The following is a 20,810-nucleotide window of genomic DNA, read 5'->3' as shown; positions in this document are numbered from 1 at the left end:
TTCATAGTGCATTCACTTAGTAATCATGTTGTTTGTAAGCGATTGTTGAGTGATGGATGGTTATTTGCATTGGCCCATTGTAGTTGTAGTTAGTGTTGTACAATTCATGGTTTATTTGGGTTGTGTTTGAACATTTGGGGGGGTGCTTGATTGGGCAGTTGGGTGGTCTACTTTTGGTCGTTTGTATGCTCTTTTAAAAAATTTAAGGTAATCTTCATAGTGCATTCGCTCTACGAGCATAGTGCTTGTAGGTGATTGTTGATTGATGGATGGTTACCTTGCTTTGGGAATTGCATATGGGCAGTTCAAAGAGTGTTTGGGTGGGCAGTTGGGTGGCCCATTTTTGGTTGGTTTGGTTGTCTTGGGCCTTGTTCCTTGGCCATGTATTGGTGTCTGCTTTGCACTCTGGAGTGCCATTCGTTGCATGCTTACATCCTATGGACAGAGGGACATTGGAGGCACTCTAGTTGTTGGCCGTAGCACATGTGATCTATGTGCATCTTCTCATGGTTTGGTGTATAGATTCCATGATGTGCTGCTCCATTCATTGAGTTCATGTGTTCTTGCTTTCTTGTTCATCTCTTTGTGGTCAGAAAGTTATTTCTCTGCTTGCATATCTCAATCTCACATGGCACTAGACGACCAAGTTTTTGAACGTGGTCTGTGTTATGCTGCTTTTCGTTGTTGTCAGACTGCTACAGGCTGCGTTTTCTGGTCCAGAGGCTGCTGCAATGATCCATTTCATTGTTGTTTGAGCTGGTGACCACCATCCTTGCTCGGTGACATCATTTCATGGCTGGCCAATACGTTTTCCAGTTGCTGCGTGCTGTATGTCCTGCATTTTCTTCGTCATGGTGTGTTTTGTTGCTGTGGATGCTGTGAAAGATCTCGTACATACTGCATTTTCTAGTCCAGGGTCCGCTGATGAATGCTGCATTTCATTGCTGGCTGCTATTGGGATATAGATGATGCCGAAGCATATGTGGCGCTTCTTTGATGTATCTTGAAGTAAGTCCTACCTGTAGTCACCTCTTATAGGATGTCTCTTGAGGTGTTAGCGAAGCTTCCACTTATGTAGGAGGCTCCATTGATCTTGTAGGCTATTACCTCAATGGTTTGCTACCCAAATCATAAGATTCCAGTTTAACAATAACTATTTTGTCATTCATCTTTTGAGTGACCTGGATTTAGGACCAACTTTGCAACATGAAGTCAACACTACCTGAAGCTCATTTGATGGGGATTGTGCTCTACAAGGTGTCTCTTAAGTATGATGGTGTGGTGAATGCCTTATGAGCTAAGACGTTCTAGATTCCAATAAGTTTTTAGCATTTGACATGCTACCTTCTAAAGTGTGTTGAACACTTCATGAGCTTAAATGTCGTAAACTCCATTAAGTCTTTAACATATGACTTCTATGATATTGGAGCATCAGTTTGCACTTAGATTATAAGGGGGATTGCCATCTCATTGTGGTGGTGCTTATATTGTGCATTAGTTGTGTTAGAGAGGGGGTAACACGAAGAAGAAGAAGAAGAAGAAGAAGAAGAAAAGCAAAATGGGCAATACTACTTTTGTGCCAAGAAGGGGCATCTTTGGGAGATTTGTACGCAGATAGTGGTGTTGCAAAAGGAGGGAGGCAAGGACCCCTTTGACTCTTTTGTGATTAGGGATTGCTATTGATCAACATCCACATCAATGTCTTTTTGAGACACCTTGGTAGTGACTTGATCACCCATTGCTTAGATATCCATGGTCCTAGTTGATTGTATAATGTCTTTCAGTCATGGCAATAGTTCTTAGGGGCTTCTTGTCCCCCATCATTGTACATTTCATTGTACTTGTTATCCATGATTTGAGAGAGGATGTTAATGTTGTAAATTTTCATATGTGGGAGGGCACCAATGTGGGCAATTGGGTAGCCTAATTTTGGTCGGCTTGGTTATCCGGAGTCTCATTCCTTGGTCTATATATAGGTACCTCATCTCCACTTTATAATACCATTCATTACATGCTTGCACTCTATGGAGAGGGAGATTGGATGGACTCTAGTGGTTGGTCATAATTCACATGGTTTGTATTCTTCTCATGCTTTGGCATATGGATTTCATGGCCCATTTCTCCATTCTTCAAGTTCATATAGTCTTGCTATTCTTATTCATAGTTTTCATTGGTCAGTATTTGCTTCCCTTGCATTTTCAAGATGCTAATCTTGGAGCTCTCTTGGATCTAGAAAGAATATCAAAGTCCTCGTAGAATTATATCAAATGTTCAAAGGACTTATGATCAACATTGATTAGATTAGAGTGATTATTTGCTAACATTTGGGTGCAATAACTAGGTCTATTGGGAAATAAGAGGGTTTTTATGTTATCCTCATTTCCTTTATTGTCTATTGCCTTGAGCAATCATTTGGTCACACGAGCCAAAATGCAATGGAGCAATATGATAGGCTTGGAGAATGAATCTTTTTAGTTTGCACCTAGAAGTTAGGAACCTTAAATGAATATCATTAAAGAGGCATTGTGGAATATAGTAAGCATAGCATTGAAATTTTGACTAAACCCTAGCCATCTAGCCACTTCAATGATGAAGTTCTATGTCACGTGAATGCGTTGTCAAAATTCATATTGACAAGCACATCTCACCACTCCAAAGAGGAGGCAAAATTCATTCTCATCAATTACATAGATCATTACCACGACAAATCTAAAACTACTAAAAGGATCCAACTGGGCAACAAGGCCTTGATGGCTTGCCTTCTTTCATATTAAAGATGAGATACTCTACCTCAATAGAAAATGGTATGCCAAGAAAGAGTCTCCATTCTAGATGATAAAGCCAACCACTTCTAGAGCATTCTCAAGAGTGTTTTGGGGCATCTCCTAAGCTATTGGAGGCCTCTTAGGATCCTCAATGTGGCATGTAAGACGATTGTTAAGGGCTTGGCCTCTACAATCAAACATGTGTTTCCCAGGTTTCTTAGTTGAAGGCAATATGGATTTAAGAAAGATACATAATGCTATTACATTCATTAATGCATGCTTTGAACGAGGAGTGATTCTACCTTTAATCAAGAAGATCTAGTCAAGCTTGCTTTTAGATCTGTTTTTTCACACATAATCTAGCCCTATAATTGCAAAGAAGTGGCTTTAGAAGACTTTTGCAATGTCTTTATTGTCTTCCTTCACCCCATTGATATATTCCATGACAACAATGGTCTTTCTCTTTCTCTCGACTTTCAGGATGAAATAGAATTTTATGTGAGCATCACCAATTAGTCTTGAGTTACTTTTAGTTGAACCTTGAGATCTTCACACTTATGAGCCTTTTGAACTTGAATGAAAACTTAGACTCATTGTAGCATTAGAAGGATAAGTGCCATGCTAAGAAAGAACTACACCTAAAATATCATGACTTTGATGATAACTTTTGATGCTCCATAGTCCTCTTGTTATAGCTCTTGGCCACCTTAAATGAATTTCTCCATGGTCCCCTTCCACTTGTGCATAGAATCTCTAACCTATCATGCAACCCTTTTCTAGCCTCTTTGATTAGTTGGCCAAAGGCATGCTCTTTAAGGAATGAGATTTTGAGTCAATGCGGAGAGGGTCTCCTCTATGTCTCTCATCTAGAATCAGTTTAAAGGAGAAATCTAAAGGTTAGTGATTTCACAAGGGTGCATCACCAAGGACGTTGAGGCTACATCTTTAAGCGATCCACCAACCATCTTACATAACATAAAATCGATCTAGTCGAGCCCTTCTAGAAGTCTGCAAATGGAGCAAAATGGTGATAGCTTCAAACCCATTTGCATCAAAGATCTCAAACACCTTTGACAATTCATTTTGATGACCCCCAAAGGATGCATGCTTGTTCTTTTGCTGTAGAAAATCCATTTGAGAACGTTTGTACATAAAAGACCTAGCCCAAAGCCTCATCAGCTGCTAGTGCCCTCACATGGGTGGGTGCACCATGGGTCCTTATTCTTAAAAGGCCACTAAATGGCCACTTCCTCTTGTAGGTCATTCCCCCTCTCTCATCTTAAAGACTTTATCTAACCTCATTGCACTCAATTTTGAGTATTTCTTAAAAAAAAGAATGAGGTCATCAAAGGATATGTATGGGAGCATGCCAATATATTATTTTCTAGATGTTTATGAGATATTTCATCACATGGTGCCAACAATGAGGGCAAGAGAGGCACATCGAAATACAACAAAATGAATGATGACACATGATTGGGCAAGCTTGATGTTTCTAATCATGTTCACACACACACACACACACACACACACACACACACACACACACACACACACACACACACACACACACACACACACACACACACACACACACACACACACACACACACACACACACACACACACACACACACACACACACACACACACACACACACACACACACACACACACACACACACACATGTCTATGTGTGTGTATGTGTGCATATGTATGTATATCTCTAAGGTCATTGCCATTCTCATTTCATAACTTTTATATTCTAAAATTGAAGTTTTCTCAAGCCTACTTCTCAATTTTTGCCCAACCACTCCATCACCAACTGTTTTATGGTACAAAAAAGAATCACATATATGGCAACTAGTCCAAATCTCTTAAGATGAATTGGACACCATCTTAGGTCTATCAAAGCTTATACAAAAACTTTGATTCCATGGAGTATGGGCACCATCTTGAGTTTATCAAAGTTTATACAAAAATATTGATTCCATGCAATATGGTTGTGTCCAAGTCTATGCAAGCAATCACAAATCATGATTGCTGGGTGTCTCGAGGGTGTTTCCAAGTGTATGTGAGAAATCACATCTTAGTTAAAAGCTACCACTTATGAGTATGTTAGTTTTTGGAGTGCTAATCTAATTCCAAGGCATAATTAATTATAATCTTAGAATAAGTGCAAGCATGTAACATGCATACTTGATTGTAAACTCAAAAAACTCTTATATGCATGTGAACTTTATGACCAAGATAGTCTAATGCTGAGGTGTACTGAAATGAACTTTGCCTATCTTGAATTAAAATAACCAAGAAATAAAAAAACTACATGTGAATTAGCTAGCCATAGCTAAACTTTGTATTAAACTACAACACGAGGTAGCCATAGCTAAATTGAATCAAGGTACAATGAGAATCAAGATGAGATGCTGTTGTAAGAAATCCAATTCTTGCAATGGTTGGCATTGAGTATCCACCCTCGATGTTGGTGGGGAAGGTATGAAACCCTCAAGCTCCAAGAATGGAGAAACTTTCAAATGAATTGTGTAAAAGATCTATTACATTGGCATCCTCTTGTCTTTTATACCCCAACAAAAAATAAGCTAATTAACTAGACTAAGGGTATGTAATTTGTTTTATTACAATCCATCCCTACCCAAAAGTTTTGTCCTCAAAACTTTGAAGACTAAAATGGTAAGTGGATGGAAAAAATGAAGAGGTAAGAGTCCAATGCTAAAGTAGCCTAATAGAAGCATAATCAAGGTTCAAACATTGGAATTCTAGAATGAAGAGGGTAGCTATGGAAAATGGCCATAACTTTGGATAGAAATGTCGGATTGATGTGTATCAGAAATAGAAATGAAGTATACTTTATAAGGTATCCATCCATATCATCAAAAGTTAAATTTGATGTCGATAGGCTAATTATTTTTAGCATAGAAATTTAATACAACAAGCTATCCATTGCTTAGTGAACTAAGTATCTTCTTGAAGAAGCTACAAAAATTGTTCCAAATATGAAGCATGTTGCTAAGAAGACTCTTCCATGGGCAAACCCTTCCACTTAACAAGATATTCCATGACAATATGGTTCCTTAGAGCCTTCCCCCTCTTGCCAAGAATTGTTTCAGGCTCATAAATGATCAAAGACTTGAATCTCAGGGCCAATATACTTCTTGAGTTGGGAGATCTGGAAAACATTGTGAATGCATGTGGTTAAAGGCAAATCAAGTTGTAAGCAAGATCTCCAACTTTCGTTGTGATTTGATGTGGATCATAATAGCGACGAGCAAGCTTATTATGTCCTCCCTTAAGAATAGAAATTCTCCCTCTTCAAAATCCACATGCCTTCATTTATCATCCACATAAGATTTCATAGTCTCTTGTGTCTTTCTCATATTTTTTTTGAATTGCTTCATTAAGACCTCCATCTTTTCTAACTCTTCTTGAGAGCAAGAGGATTTACTTCATCGTGAAACAATTCTAAAGGTATTTGGACCTTGTAATCATACAATGCCTCAAATTGTGACATGCCTATACTCATGTGATATGTATTATTGTAACAAAACTCTGCAAGGTGAATCCAATGATCCCATGCATTTTGCGTATCATGACAAAAGTGTCTTAAATAGACTTCTAGCCATTTATTGACCCTTTCAGTTTGTCCATCTATTTGTGGTTGGATGATAAGCAATGCTTGGAGTTAACTTGGTTCCCATGGAACTAAAAAGGAATTTCCAAATTTTTTTCATAAATTCTATATTCCTAATTGAATATTGGACTTTGGTAGATAAGAAGTGGGCTAATTTGATAGGATGATCAATCATAACAAAAATACTATTCCAACCATGCTTAGTAGTTACAAGAAGTCCTGTAATAAAATCCATGCTTATGTTGATCCATTTACCATGTGAAATGTGTAATGGCTGAAGTAGACCACTAGGCAATAAATTGGAATGTTTATTTTATTGGCATGGTAAGCACTGCGTAATGTTTGATATCTTTCCAAAGTCCTTTCCAATAAAAATATTTATGGATCTTATCAAATGTATTAAACACTCTAGTATGCCTTGCAAAGGAGAGAAATGTATCTCTAGTGATGTGCATTGCTTAAAAAATGTCCAAGGAGTCAAATATACTCTCCCTTTGAACCAAATAAGTCCGTTTTGCCATTTGAAATTGGGAAATTTAGCTTCATTGCCTTGATGTAATTTCTTCATTATATTGGCAGTGTGCTCATCCAACAAATATTATTCCTAAATATCTTGGATCCAATCTTTGTGTAGGGTAGAAATAGTAGAAATGGAACATGCCCATATCTTAGATAATGCATCTGCCACTACATTATCTTTGCTTGCCATATAGGAAATCTCAAAGTCATAGCCTTGTACTGTAGTTAACCACCTTCTTTGTTTAGAGAAAGATTAGGCTGTGAAAGAAAATACTTCAGGACACTCAATGGTCACTCTTGACTTTGAAATGGCTTCCATAAATGAAGTGATGCCACTTCTTAATGATATTAAGTATGGCTAACATTTTGTGCTCATAAATGTGGAGTTTCCTTTCTTTATCATCCAGTTTCCTGCTATCATAAGCAATAACACCATGATCTTGCCATAAAACAGCTCTAATACCATGACCACTAGCATCAATAAATATGGTTAATTCCTTGGAAAAATCCAGGTACATTAAAATAGGTGTTGAAACAAGAAGACTTTTCAGATCATTGAAGCTCTTTGTGGCTGTAACATCCCAAAAAGAAAGCTTCTTTCTTCAATCTATCAATCAGTGAAGATGAGTTGCTACATGGGCATAATTCTTAATGAATATTCGATAAAAAGAGGATAGTCCTAGAAATCCTTGCAATGAAGAAGAATTTTGTGGTATGGGCCAATCCTTGATACCTTCTTTAGATCCACCATGATCCCTTTCTCACCAACTATATAGCCTAGATATTCTATCCCATTGGCCATAAAAGTACACTTGCTTTTCTTTGCAAAAAGCTTATGTTTTCTCAATGTGAGGAGGATTTCTCTAACATGCTATAAATGATCCTCTCTATTCTTGATATAAATGAGGATGCCATTGAGGAATACTAGGACTGATCCATACAAGAATGGCCATAAGATCTTGTTTATGAGAGCCTAGAAGGTAGCAAGGGTATTGGAAAGCCGAAATGGCATAACTAAGAAGTGATGGAAACCCCATTCTATTCTAAAAGCTATATTGTACTCATCACCTTCCTTTATCCTGATTTGGTGGTATCTTGGTCTCAAGTCAATCTTGGTGAACACCTTTGTATCCTTGAGTTCATCCAACAAATCATCAATGCGAGGAATTGGGTACCTATGCTTCATAGTGCTCTTGTTAAGGTCTCTATAATCAATGCACATCCTAAAAGAACCATCTTTCTCCTTAACAAGTAATACAAGAGAAGTAAAAGGTGATTGACTAGGCTGAATAAACCCCATTTTCAACAAGTCTTTAACATGTTTCTCTACTTCTTCTCTTTCATATTTTGACAACCTATTAGGTGGTTTGTTGATAGGTTTAGTATCAAGTGCCAAGTCAATGGGATAGTCCACTTCTGACTTAGGAGGTAATGATGTAGGTGGTTGAAATATGTCCTTAAACACTTCCAAAAGCTTACATAGACATGGATCATGCTCCTTGGATGAAGAAGATTGCTGATTTTCATCCACCTTCGAAAGGAGAAGTGTGAAAATGCAAGACATATAATTGATTTTCTTCTTTAATCTTCTTTTTACTAATTTTTTTATTTTTATTATCTCTATGCTATTAAGTGTTACTTATCGCCCATTCCAAGTAAACTCCATAAACATATGATTGAAACCAAAGAAAATTTGCTTAGTTTTTTGAGCCAATCAGAGCTAGTAATGATGTCAATGGGACTCATATCTAGGACAATCAAGTCCACCATAATGGTACAAGATTGAGATAAATTAAGGGGAGTTTGTAGACATATCTCCTTGCTCAACTCTTGAGCTCCATTTGCAACTTGTATCTTTAGTAGAGAATCCATTTCTTGAGGCAATAACTTCAGCTCATGTAATGATTTGGCATTGACATCAATGGGTGTTGCCCGTATCAATGAGAATATAAGCAACCTTAGAATTGATAGTGCGTTTGAGCCGAAGTATATTCTCTACTTTGCAACCCATCCAAGTATCTTGGGATATGGAACATAACATAGGTAAACATGTAATAGTTGAAGAATCATCCATTTGTAATCCACTTGGGTTAAATGAACCACTTGGATAAAATGAAAACCTATTAATCAGCTTTAAATCCTCTTGAGTGTCTTGATCATTATGGCCATATGTCTCATCACAAGTAGGTGACTACCTCTACTTGTGATAGACTCATGTGTCTTATCTTCATTTGAGTCTTCCATGATTATCATGTTAAACTTGGCATTGTTGGCTTTTCATTTCTATTTATGATCAACTGATCATTTCTCACCACACTTGAAACATAATCCTTACAAAGGGGTTTTTTACTGACATTATTAGGTGATTCTTTAGTTCCACCATAAGCTCTCTTCAAATCCCCTTTTGGATAATGTTGTCCATCATTGTTAGGTAAATCAATTGATTATTGTCTATGAGAGTAATTGCCAAGTGTTTGCTATCCATGATTATTGTTGAAAGGATGCTATCCATTTTTCTTATTGACACATGATGACCAAGTGAAATATTTCCATGTGGCTGATGATTTTAATTGGATTGTCCATGTGATATCATGTCATCAAGGTCTTTATCATGTTGAAATTTATCATCTCTCCTTAGTTCCTTATGAATGTGCCGATCTTGACAATTCCTTGCATTAGACACTTGAGTATTTTGGGAATAAAATTGTTTGTAGAAGGAATCACATCCATGTTTGACATCATCTTTATCAGCATGTAGAAAATTATCTTGATGTCTATGATTCTTCGAAAAAAAAATAGGTCTTCCTCTATTCCATGAATTGAAAGGGAGTTGAATTGTTTCTTTTACTCTTCAAGGGCCACCATGCTCATAAGTTAAATCTAAAAATTGATTGGCTGCTTTAGACTTTGCATATCATTTGAAAGTGGCAAAGCATTGTCATTAGAAGGTTGATTACTTTGCCATTTGTTCTCCAAATTGTTGAGTATGGCAATCATTTGATCAAACTTTGCATCTAACATATGATTATGTTATCCAAACTTTTCAAAACAGGTAATCATTTGTCTAAACCTTGATATGTCATATGATTTAGTTGGATGATGCCTTCATTCATGTTGTCAATCCTTTATAAGAGTTATTGATACTCATTTGAATCATGTGATACATTAGCCTCAACCATACATTTCAAAACTTGAGGGTCCCTTGGCCAATGTGTCTCTTCATTTGTATTGCTATTTTCTATTTTCCCCTTGGTTTGTTGCCCTCATGGATGAATTAATATATGCATGATAGTTAGCCAAATCCTCATTCATATTCTCAAGCACTTATTATTTCTTATTCTTTCTTGCCATTGAAATAGGTGTAGTACTAAATGACTACTTGTTAGTAAATGGTTTGAGCTATACCCTCTAATCCCTTTGGTTATTGGCTCTAAACAAAGCTTATAATGTAGGGATGAGGAAGATTTATTGACATAACAAGTAGGGTCACCTCTCTTTTGTCTTGCTATCTCATCTAGCTTCAACCCTTTTCCTAGTTTGATATGTATACATGTTAGGACCAAAAATGGGATCGACATTGGTGCTAGGGATTTAGTCGGGCCTCCTATACTCACCTAAACAACCCCACGGCCTTGTAGCTAGGAGTGTAGGGAACCTATGAGCTGATTTATCAAAAGGATGTGTTTATAGATACAATCTCTAGATTGTAGTTCAAGGTGATGCGCTTCATGACTCCAAGTAGGAGGACTACCCAAACATATCGATGGCTAGCACCTCGTAATACAAAAAAGGGGAGCACCCCCCAACTTATCATTGTGGCCCCACTACGACTCTTCTTCTATACCCCAAGGATTAACCCTAGGATATGCTACCTCAACATATAACACATACACACAAAGCCCACTCTTCACAATATTCGTTCCAAGAGATAGTATATTCCTCGTCAAATCAATCCCCAAGGAAACGATTAATTGAACCTACAGCATAGGGGACCTCACACTCATCGTGGGTCAATAGTTTGAAATCAAGTGCTATGCATCCAAGAGATAGTTCTCTTTATACTATGTCAATGCAATGCAATGCAAAGTGGATGTAAGAAAGTCTAATCTAACAATGAAAATGAATAGGAAATCAATATATTCTAAGCTACACATAACAAGAAATGTACCAAATTGAGAAACAAGCATGGCCATGCCATGGAACATCTTCTATTACCATATCACAATGTAGCCATGAGCTGCAAATCTAGTACAAGAAGTTGAAAAGACCAGAAGGGAAAAATTGTGTTAGTGCCAAAGAATGATGCTACATTAGCACTTCTTAACTTTTTATACTAATTCCTAAAGTCCTCTATTCTCTTGGCTCAAGTATTTACAAAGTTTATACTTGGAATAGGCTTCAACTCTCATGTTGATAATTTGCTTCATTACAAATCATCCCCTCCTAGAGATGTTTTGTTCTCAAAACTGAAGATAATGAGGTAATAGGCAAGTTGTTAATGAAGAAAATTATGTCTATGAAGATCCATAATCATGTGGAAGCACTTTGTGTGAAGAAACATCGCAATGAACCTGAAATAGTGAATTGACTACTTGCTGTCCAAACAGGGTTGCATCAGTAGAACTGCCATAACTTTTGATTGGAGTGTCCAAATTCAGTGTTTGAAGTCTAGAGATGAAATCCACAACTTGAGGCATCATCCGATACCATCAAGACCACTTTTTGATGTCACTAAGGCAATTTAATTAATAACAATATTTTAAAATAGAAAACTGTCCCTGCACAGACTATCATCATTCATCTTGCAATAGCCATGGAAAAGCGTCCAAATAAGAAGAGGGTTGCCAAGTGGACTCTTCCATAGGTAGCCCCTTCTATTTGATGAAAAATTCAGTGAGAGGTTGGTTCCTAAGAACCTTTTCACACTTCCCAATAATCTTCTCAGGTTCATAGACAATCAATCCATCTTCATCAAGTGGTGGAAGCTCTTCAATGACTTGTACATCCTACCCAATATGCTTCTTCAATTGTGATACATGAAAAACATCATGTATGCGAGTAGTTGAAGGAAATTGGAGCTTATATGCAAGCTCTCTAATCTTTTCCAACACCAAATATGGGCCATAAAATCTGTGAGCCAACTTGTTATTTACACCCTTAAGGGATGCATAATGAGTCTTGGTCACCTTCAAGAAGACCCAATCTACAATATCAAATTCCATGACATGCCTCCTCCTATCATTAGCATAGGACTTCATGGCATCTTGTGCCTTTTGTATGTTTTCTTTACATTGCTTCATAAGCATCTCCATTCTTTTTAACTCGTCCTTCGCTTGTGGATTCACATCTTCATGAAACATGGCTGAAGGAATTTGAGCCTTGTGTCCATAGAGTGCTTCAAAAGGAACCATCCAATGCTCATATGATATGTATTGTTGTAGCAAAATTTAGCAAGGTGTAGTCAATCATCCCAAGATGATTGCGTGCCATGAAAATAATGTCTTAAGTATACTTCCACCCATCAGTTAACCCTTTTGGTTTGACCATCGGTTTGAAGGTGGTAAGTAGTACTTGGGGTAAGAGTAGTGCCCATGGAAGTAAACAAACCCTTTCAAAAAATTTGCATGAATCTAGTGTCTCTATCCGACACTATCCTCAAAGGCATACCATGTAGCTTGAACACTCCTTCCATGAATTGATCGGCTACTTTCTTTGCTAAAAATTGTGTATTGATTGGAATAAAATGGGCTGATTTGGTAAGTTTCTCCACCACAAGAAAAACTCTATTCTAATCGTGCCTTGTGGTAGGGAGGCCCATAATGAAGTCCATTGAAACGTCAGTCCATTTTCCTTGTGGGATAGGCAAGGGCTGAAGTAGACTGGCTGGTAATAAAGACAAATCTTTATTTTTTTAACATTCCAAACAATGAGACATACTCCTTTACATCTTGCCATAGACCTTTCCAATAGAAAATCTTGTGCACTTTGTCAAAAGTCTTAAAGAGACCAAGATGACCAGCCAAGGGCGAAGAATGCATTTCTTGAAGGACTTTCAGCCTAAAGTTGCTTTGAGAGATCAAGTAGATAGTGTGTCTGCCACTACATTGTCTTTTCCACCCATGTATGCTATCTCAAAATCATATGATTGAAGAGTTGCCAACCACCTTCTTTGCTTAGGAGACAAGTTGGGCTATGAGAGGAAGTACTTCAACACCCTATGGTCACTTTTCACTTTAAAGTGACTTCCATAGAGGTAATGATGCCATTTTTTGACTGCATGTAGTATAGCTAGCATCTCTTGCTCATATACATGCATTTGCCTCTCTTTTTCATCAAATTTTCTACTCTCATATGCAATGACACCATGTTCTTGGGCTAAAACAGCCCCCAATCCTCTCCCACTAGCATCTGCATAGATCAAAAAGACCTTAGAAAAGTTGGGAGGACAAACCAATATAGGTGCTAAAGTGAGGAGTTTCTTCAGCTCATTGAAACTTTTTTCGGCTATTTCATCCCAAAAGAAAGCTTCTTTCTTTAACCTATCGATCAATGGTGCAGCCACATGAGCATAACTCTTGATATATTTTGTAGGTCAACCTTGCTGCCATTTTCTCCAACAAGATGTCCCAAGGATTCTACTTCTTTGGCCATGAATGTACATTTGGTTGCTTTAGAAAAAAACTTGTGACTCCTCAATATGTCAAAAACTTCTCTGACATGCTGTAAATGCTCTTCTTTGTCCTTGCTATATATCAATATATCATCAAAGAACACCAAAACTGTCTTGAATAAAAGTGACTGAAGTATTTTGTTCATTAAAGCTTGGAATGCGATTGAAGCATTTGAAAGACCAAAGGGCATAACCATGAAATGATACAATCCCGTCTTGGTTCTAAATGCAGTCTTGTATTCATCCCCCTCCTTCATGCGTATTTGGTGGTATCCCGATCGCAAATCAAACTTTGAAAAGACCTTAGCATCCTTCAATTCGTCCAAGAGATCATTAATCCTTGGTATTGGATACCTATTTTTGATAGAGACCTTGTTTAAGTTTCGATAATCTATGCATATGTGGAATGAACCATCCTTCTTCTTAACTAAGAGAACATGAGAAGCAAAGGGAGATTGACTTGGTTGTATAAGACCCATTTCAAGTAGCTCCTTTACTTGGCGCTCAACTTCTTTTCTTTTCACTTTTGAAAGGCGATATGGAAGCTTATTGATAGGCTTGGTATTTGGAAGCAAGTCGATGGGGTGATCCACTTCACGCTTTGGAGGAAGAGAGGAAGGTGGCTAAAATAAATCATCATACTCTTCCAACAATTTACAAAGATAAGGATCCATATCTTTTGAAGGAGTAGAGGGTTGATCCTCATTAATCTTTGACAAGAGAAGGGCAAACATACATGCCTTTGCATTGATCTCTCTCTTAATCTTCTTGGGGCTGATCACCTCTAGCTTCTTCTTCTCAATCCCTTGAAGAGTAACTTGCTGTCCATGCCATTGAAATTCCATTTGCAGCCTATTCAAATCCATGGTAAACCTGCCAATACTTTTCAGCCAATATTGTAGCCAAGTATAATATCAATGGGGCCCATCTCCAAGGCAATAAGACTCATTGAAGTGGTACAAGATGACGATAAAGTGATGGGAACATTAGAATAAATTTGATTACTATTCTCATAAGCTCCATTTGCCACTTGAATTCTTAGTGATGAAGTCATTTCTTGAGTGTACAACTTTAGCCCATCAAGAGGCCGTGTATTAACAAAGCTATGTGTACTCCTAGTGTCGATAAGAATATGAGTAGTTATTCCATTAATGTAGCCTTTAAGGCGTAATGTATTGTCCCCTTTGGAACGATTCCATGCATCACGGGAGATAGAACAAATCTTCAATGAATCCAAATTTGTCCAAGGATCATCCATGTAGTAACCACTCGAGTCAAATGGAAAACCATCCATAGGGTCATAAAGTTCTTCATGGCAATCGTCATTATGGTCACGTGTCTCCTCAAAAGGAGGTAAGCACTCAAGCTAAGATAGATTGCTTTCATGTGTCTCCTCAAAAGGAGGTAAGCACTCAAGTTGAGATAGATTGCTTTCATTTGCCTCAACATCCAATTCCTCTTTGAAGATCATGCTCACTTTGACATTCTTGGCTTTGAATTTTATCTTGTGGTCAGGAGACCATTTCTCCCCACATTTGAAGCATAGACCTTTCGCATATAAGTCCTTCATCTTGTCATTAGACACATGCTTTCCTTGCACCATAGGAGTTGAGTTTTTGCCACCTATTTCAGTCCTCTTTCCATTTGATTTATTTTCAACATTAAGTCTAAAATTACTCCCCTGTTTCGATCCATAAATAGAAGGAAATGTAGGAATCTTGATGTAGGTATTTGTTAGCTTCCCTCCTTACTAAAATTCAATCTTTGTTTGCGCATAATTTGCAGCTGTTCTAGTAGAGTGGTTTGGCTAAAAATGCTGCCCCGTTCTTTGCTGAAAAATATTGTATTTTTGACCATACCTTTCAGCCAATTGTATGGCAGCTTGCAAAGAGGATGGTTTCATAGCTCCTACTTCCAAAGATAGAGAAGATTCAAGCCCAAATATATACTTATTCAGCTTGGCATTGTTGGATACTCCATCTACATACATGGAGAGGTTAAGGAATTGTATCTCTAACTGATAATCCCCTTTTCTTAAGAGCATACCATTTCTTCTCTAACTTTTCTTTTTCAATAGGAGACATGAAAAATTCAATCATTGCCCTTTTTAATGTATCCCATGTCAAGAATTCATTACCAATCCTTGACATGTATCACCACCAACTGTGTGCATATCCCTCTAAATGTAGGGCTATAAATTTTATCTTGTTATTCTCTGGTCTAGGATACAAAGAGAAATACATCTCAAGATTCTCAAACCATTCTTCTAATTCGGTAGGGGATGGATTTTCACCCTTGAAATTAGAAATGGTTATTTTCTCCTTGTATTCCTGCTCATATTGATGAGATTGGCCATTATTGTGTTACTGTCCATCAAAGTTTGGACCAAAAGAAATTTTCCTTTGAACATTGTTACTCCATGTTCCATGAACATATGATTGTTGCTGTCCATGAATATTTACAAACCCATTTGGCTGATTGAATTGTCCTTGTGGCAGAAAGAACGAGTTGCCAACAACATGAGGCTATCCATAGACTTGATGTGACATGTCCATACATTGGAGAGTGTATATTTGTTGTGGCATTCATTGGTGGTTGCTATCCACTCATTTGATGAGGCCAAAACTGATTTGAATAAGGGCCTTGTTTAGAGGGCTGATTATTTACATGATTATTGTTGACTTGATGTTGCTGTCCAAAAGAATTTGGAGCTGAATTTACATGACCACGTCCATAATAATGGTGTTGCCCACCATGAGAATTATTACCTCTACTTGCTTGACCATGATAAGACCTTTTTTCTTCAGCTTTCTCTTCATGTGTAGATTTTGGAATAGTAGATGGTTGTCCATAAAAGATTTGTAAAAAGGATGGCATCCATGTGTGTCATGATTAAGCCTTGAGTTAGCATGAGTCTTATCTTGTAAATCCTATCCATGAGGGCTAGTGTAGATCTTGGGTTGATTTAGGGGCTGAAATTGAGACTGAAAATGAGTGGGATGAGCTCTTGATGGCTCTCCAACTTCATAATGTCCAACAACCTTGGGAGTTGTGGTATTTGGCTACTCTTCAACAATGGGAGGACTCGGAGAATTTGGAATTGTTGTGGGTAATATCCTCTCACTCAAAAGAGCCACAAGCTTGTCAATGCCCGATTTCATGTCCTTTATGTCATTGGAGAGTTGTTGAAAAGTGTTGGAATCAGTAGAGAGACATGAGTAGTGCCAACCCTATTCACTTGATTGTTTATTGTAGCATGTGTTGAACTAATCTCTAGCCCCTCATTATCATGGTTCTCATGGTAAATAGCCTCTTGTGAAGCTTCACGTTCTTTATCCAACTGATAGTCCCTTAATTCTTTCAATAATGGTGTCCATAATGGGTTCCTTTCTTTTATTTTTAGCCATAGGTGACGTCCTTTCTTGGATGTACAACAGAAGAAAAACTCATATATCTTGAGCTATAGTGATCCAAATGACTAACTTTTTGGCATTGTAAAGCTTAGGATGTCTCCTTTCAGATGAGCTACCAAGTATTGAAAATGATTGAGTACAAAAAATTCTGTAAGCAATTTACTGTAGCTGTCTAAAATTTCTTGCAACGTGTGAATGCTTTGTTTTTGTCATTTAATGACTTGCACCATCAATTTTATGCATGTACTAACTATGTAGACTTGCAAAGGAACTCCATACAACTGCAAAACTGAGAATAGCCTCCTATTCCAACTCTTTAATGCTGACCCAAAGTACAAATGCCACAAGTAACATTCATCTTGCTTAGCTTTGTCGTCCCAATTTGCCAATTCCATTGCATTATGTTTTCATACATTTGCCTTATTCAATGGTTGCCAAGCATTAGCCATTACATCATGTAACCATTGCCAATTACATAATGCTGTAGGCCGAATTCTTGTGCATTTGAAGTGGTACATGTACCCAAACTTTAAATGTATGGGATTCGAGACTTGAGGGGTGTGCAAATTTCCATTTCAAGCTAGGTTGTGCTCCCCCTTAGGGTCATTGTCTCAGTAGGGGAGGGTCACCTCTCTTTTGTCCTACCAACTCATGCTGCATCCACTTTTCCTCGTGGGTATAGACATGGCAGATCAATTCTAGGCTAATAAGACATCATGAAATGCATGTATTGAAAGGAATTTGATTGCCATTTCATGATATGTAAGAACTTGGATGGAATTGGGTTGAGAATTGAAATGGGGATAGGTAAGGAATACCTGCAAAAGTGACTCACTACTTTACAATTTTTATTTCACTTACCATTGGCAAAATTTTCATTCATGGCAATGAAACAAGAGGCAAATAGTTCAAAGTCAGGGTTAGGGAAAAATGGATGAGAATTAGAGGCATTGAGAGTGATTATTTCAGTGAGAATGAAAGTGATCAAATAGTGATTAATCACTAAGGTAGCTCTATGGATTATTTATGAAATGCATTTGAGAAAATGATTGCAATTCTTCATCATTTTAATTCCTCTTCCATCAATTGGATTCAAAAGGGAGAGATTAAAGATGATTGAAAGTACCTCCTATGCTTGTATGTGAAGAGTGTAGTTGACATAGATACCTCTCACAAAGATGACTTGTCTTCTTCAAATGATCCAAGAAAGTCCCAATTTAAGCATGCTTCAAGATGAAATAAGCTTTCGGCTTCATACTCTTCTCCTATGAACTCCATTGTTGCTCCAATGCTTCAAGTATGGTTGATGAATGTAAATTCTTCTTCCATTTGATGTAGAGCTCGAAAGATGATAATGAATAACTCCAATGTAGATTGTCGACTCCAAAGTTGAGAAGAGAACCAAATATTTCAGTGACATTGAAGATGCATGTTGCCCAAAGCTTCCATAGACCAATGTATGCCAAAGATTCTTCAATGTTGCTTCAATGTTGACAATAGATTGAAGCCACATGTATAAGCAAGCTCCAGGAGTGATTTGCCACAAAAACCCCCTTCATTTGCTTCAAGAAATCTGAAATTCTTTGTTGCTATCCAAAAGTGTCAAGTATAGGGTTTCATGGGAGAGAGAAGAGTCTAAGAATAGAAGATATCTTACCCAAGCTTGAAGAAGGCCAGTTGCCAGAGAGATTGGAAGTCTTAAGTATGGATTACTTGAGCAATAGAGCTCATTTTTTTGAAGATATGGTACTTCACAGGTAGCTCAAGAGGTCAAGAACAAGGTTATGGAGTCCATTGGCATGATAGGGATCATGAGAAGAAGATTTGATTAGCCTTTGGCCATGGATTATTGAGGCTAGCTTGAAAGGAAAGGGAAGAAACCCCTATTCTTGAAAAGTAACTCAAGTTTAATCCATACTAAGTCATGTAACCTTCATTTTGTCCAACTTACCCCAATTTTTGGTCCATAACTTGGTCACGAGTTGCCAAATTGGTTTGAGCCCACCATTTTCCACAGGGTAATGCCTCGGGGGGTTCACTATATATATATATATATTCTCCATATAACCTGCGTTCATGGCCTATTTATAAATATCCTAATCTGTGAATTTTTCTTGAAAAAAACACAACCCTTTTCTATTCAATCTGTAAGTAACCCCTTTATATGACACCCTTTTGTATGTAAAAAATGTATAAAAATGGTGTTTTAAAAACCCCTTATTTTGAGCTCACGTTATATATACATACATTCATGAGTGAACCCCTCGAGGGTAATGCCAAGAATCACCATCTTTGTCACTGTTTGTAATAGACCTTCAAATATAACCTTGGTTATGAAGAAACTAAGTCCTGTAACTCAGATCTAACTGCAGTTTCCACTCCCTAGTAGTTTGTGAAACTGGATCAAGTACAAGAAAATGACTCCTGACAAGGATCTAAACTAATGCTCTGATACCAATGTAAGAAAGTATAATCTAACAATGAAAATGAATAGGAAATTAATATATTCTAAGCTACACATAACAAGAAATATACCAAACTGAGAAACAAGCATGTGCATGCCATGGAACATCTTCTATTACCATAGTACAATGTAGCCATGAGCTTCAAATCAAGTATAAGAAGTTGAAAAGACCAGAAGGGAAAAATTGTGTTAGTGCCAAAGAATGATGCTACATTAGCACTTCTTGCCTTTTTATACTAATTCCTAAAGTCCTCTTTTCTATTGGCTGAAGTATTTACAAAGTTTATACTTGGAATAGGCTTCAACTCTCATGTTGATAATTTGCTTCATTACAATGAATGACTTTGAGTGCACAAATATTTTACTGAAATGAAATCATCATTTTTGTGAATGTACTCAATCAATCTTTCCATGAGTTTCCTCCACTAATGGCTTTGTTGCGATGATAAGGCAATGTTGGACTACTTGGTGCCACTGTACATCTTAATACTCAAAACAAGACTGTACCTATATGAAAAGTGTAGCAAATAAATCAGATTTTGAACCATATTCAACACATAAAACCCGCTCTCTCCCTACAGTTTAGGGTTTTGCTTGCGATGGGTAGATTTAGAGATATTTCCATATATGTTACTACATAATAATAAAAGCAATAAACACAAGTTCTACATTTTATGCTTCACAGCCCTCAAACACATCATGACCAAGCTTTAAAGAAATTTTCATCACATATGAACATGATTTACACCATGAAATATAAAAAAGAATCCAAATTTTCATTAAAAAAGAGACTTATCACCATTTTTTGTGTTTTGGGTCTCAAGAATTGATTTTATGGGTAGTGATTGGACCCCCATCGGTCTCGAATAGTGCTAGTCATCACTCCTCAGCATCAGCATTGTCCCATATCAATCTGGTTCAAGTCGGACAATCGATCTCCATCCCGACCTTCTCACAAGAAATCCCACATGAACTGCCCATTGGAGGAGAGAGAAAGACTCATTTTTCATCTCTTTGATCAAATCGTCAAACATGGAGCTGAGACTGGCAATTGGAGGAAAAAAATTTGAGGAAGAAGTTGGTCCTTTGTTCTTAGGGCTTTGGCAACTCCAGTTTTCGACGTCCAAATTGTGATCTGAAAATTTTTGCCTAACCATCCTCGGAGTCATGCACTGCTTGGAGCTTGTTCCACTTCATTGCAGCACCTAAAAAAAGTACTAAAAATTCAAGATTGCTGCGAGGTCCATCTTCAAAAGTTTTTTTAAATCCTGCCTTCCATGATTGCTTCAAATTGTCAGATTTGCATTTGCCACTTTCAGCAAGCTTCGA

This window comes from Lygodium microphyllum, chromosome 19 (assembly GCF_053477565.2).
Source record: "Lygodium microphyllum isolate KBCC chromosome 19, Lygodium_microphyllum_v1.1.10, whole genome shotgun sequence".
In the NCBI taxonomy this organism is placed as follows: Eukaryota; Viridiplantae; Streptophyta; class Polypodiopsida; order Schizaeales; family Lygodiaceae; genus Lygodium; species Lygodium microphyllum.
The sequence above is the reverse complement of the archived record's forward strand: the minus strand, read 5'-3'. Positions refer to the sequence as shown.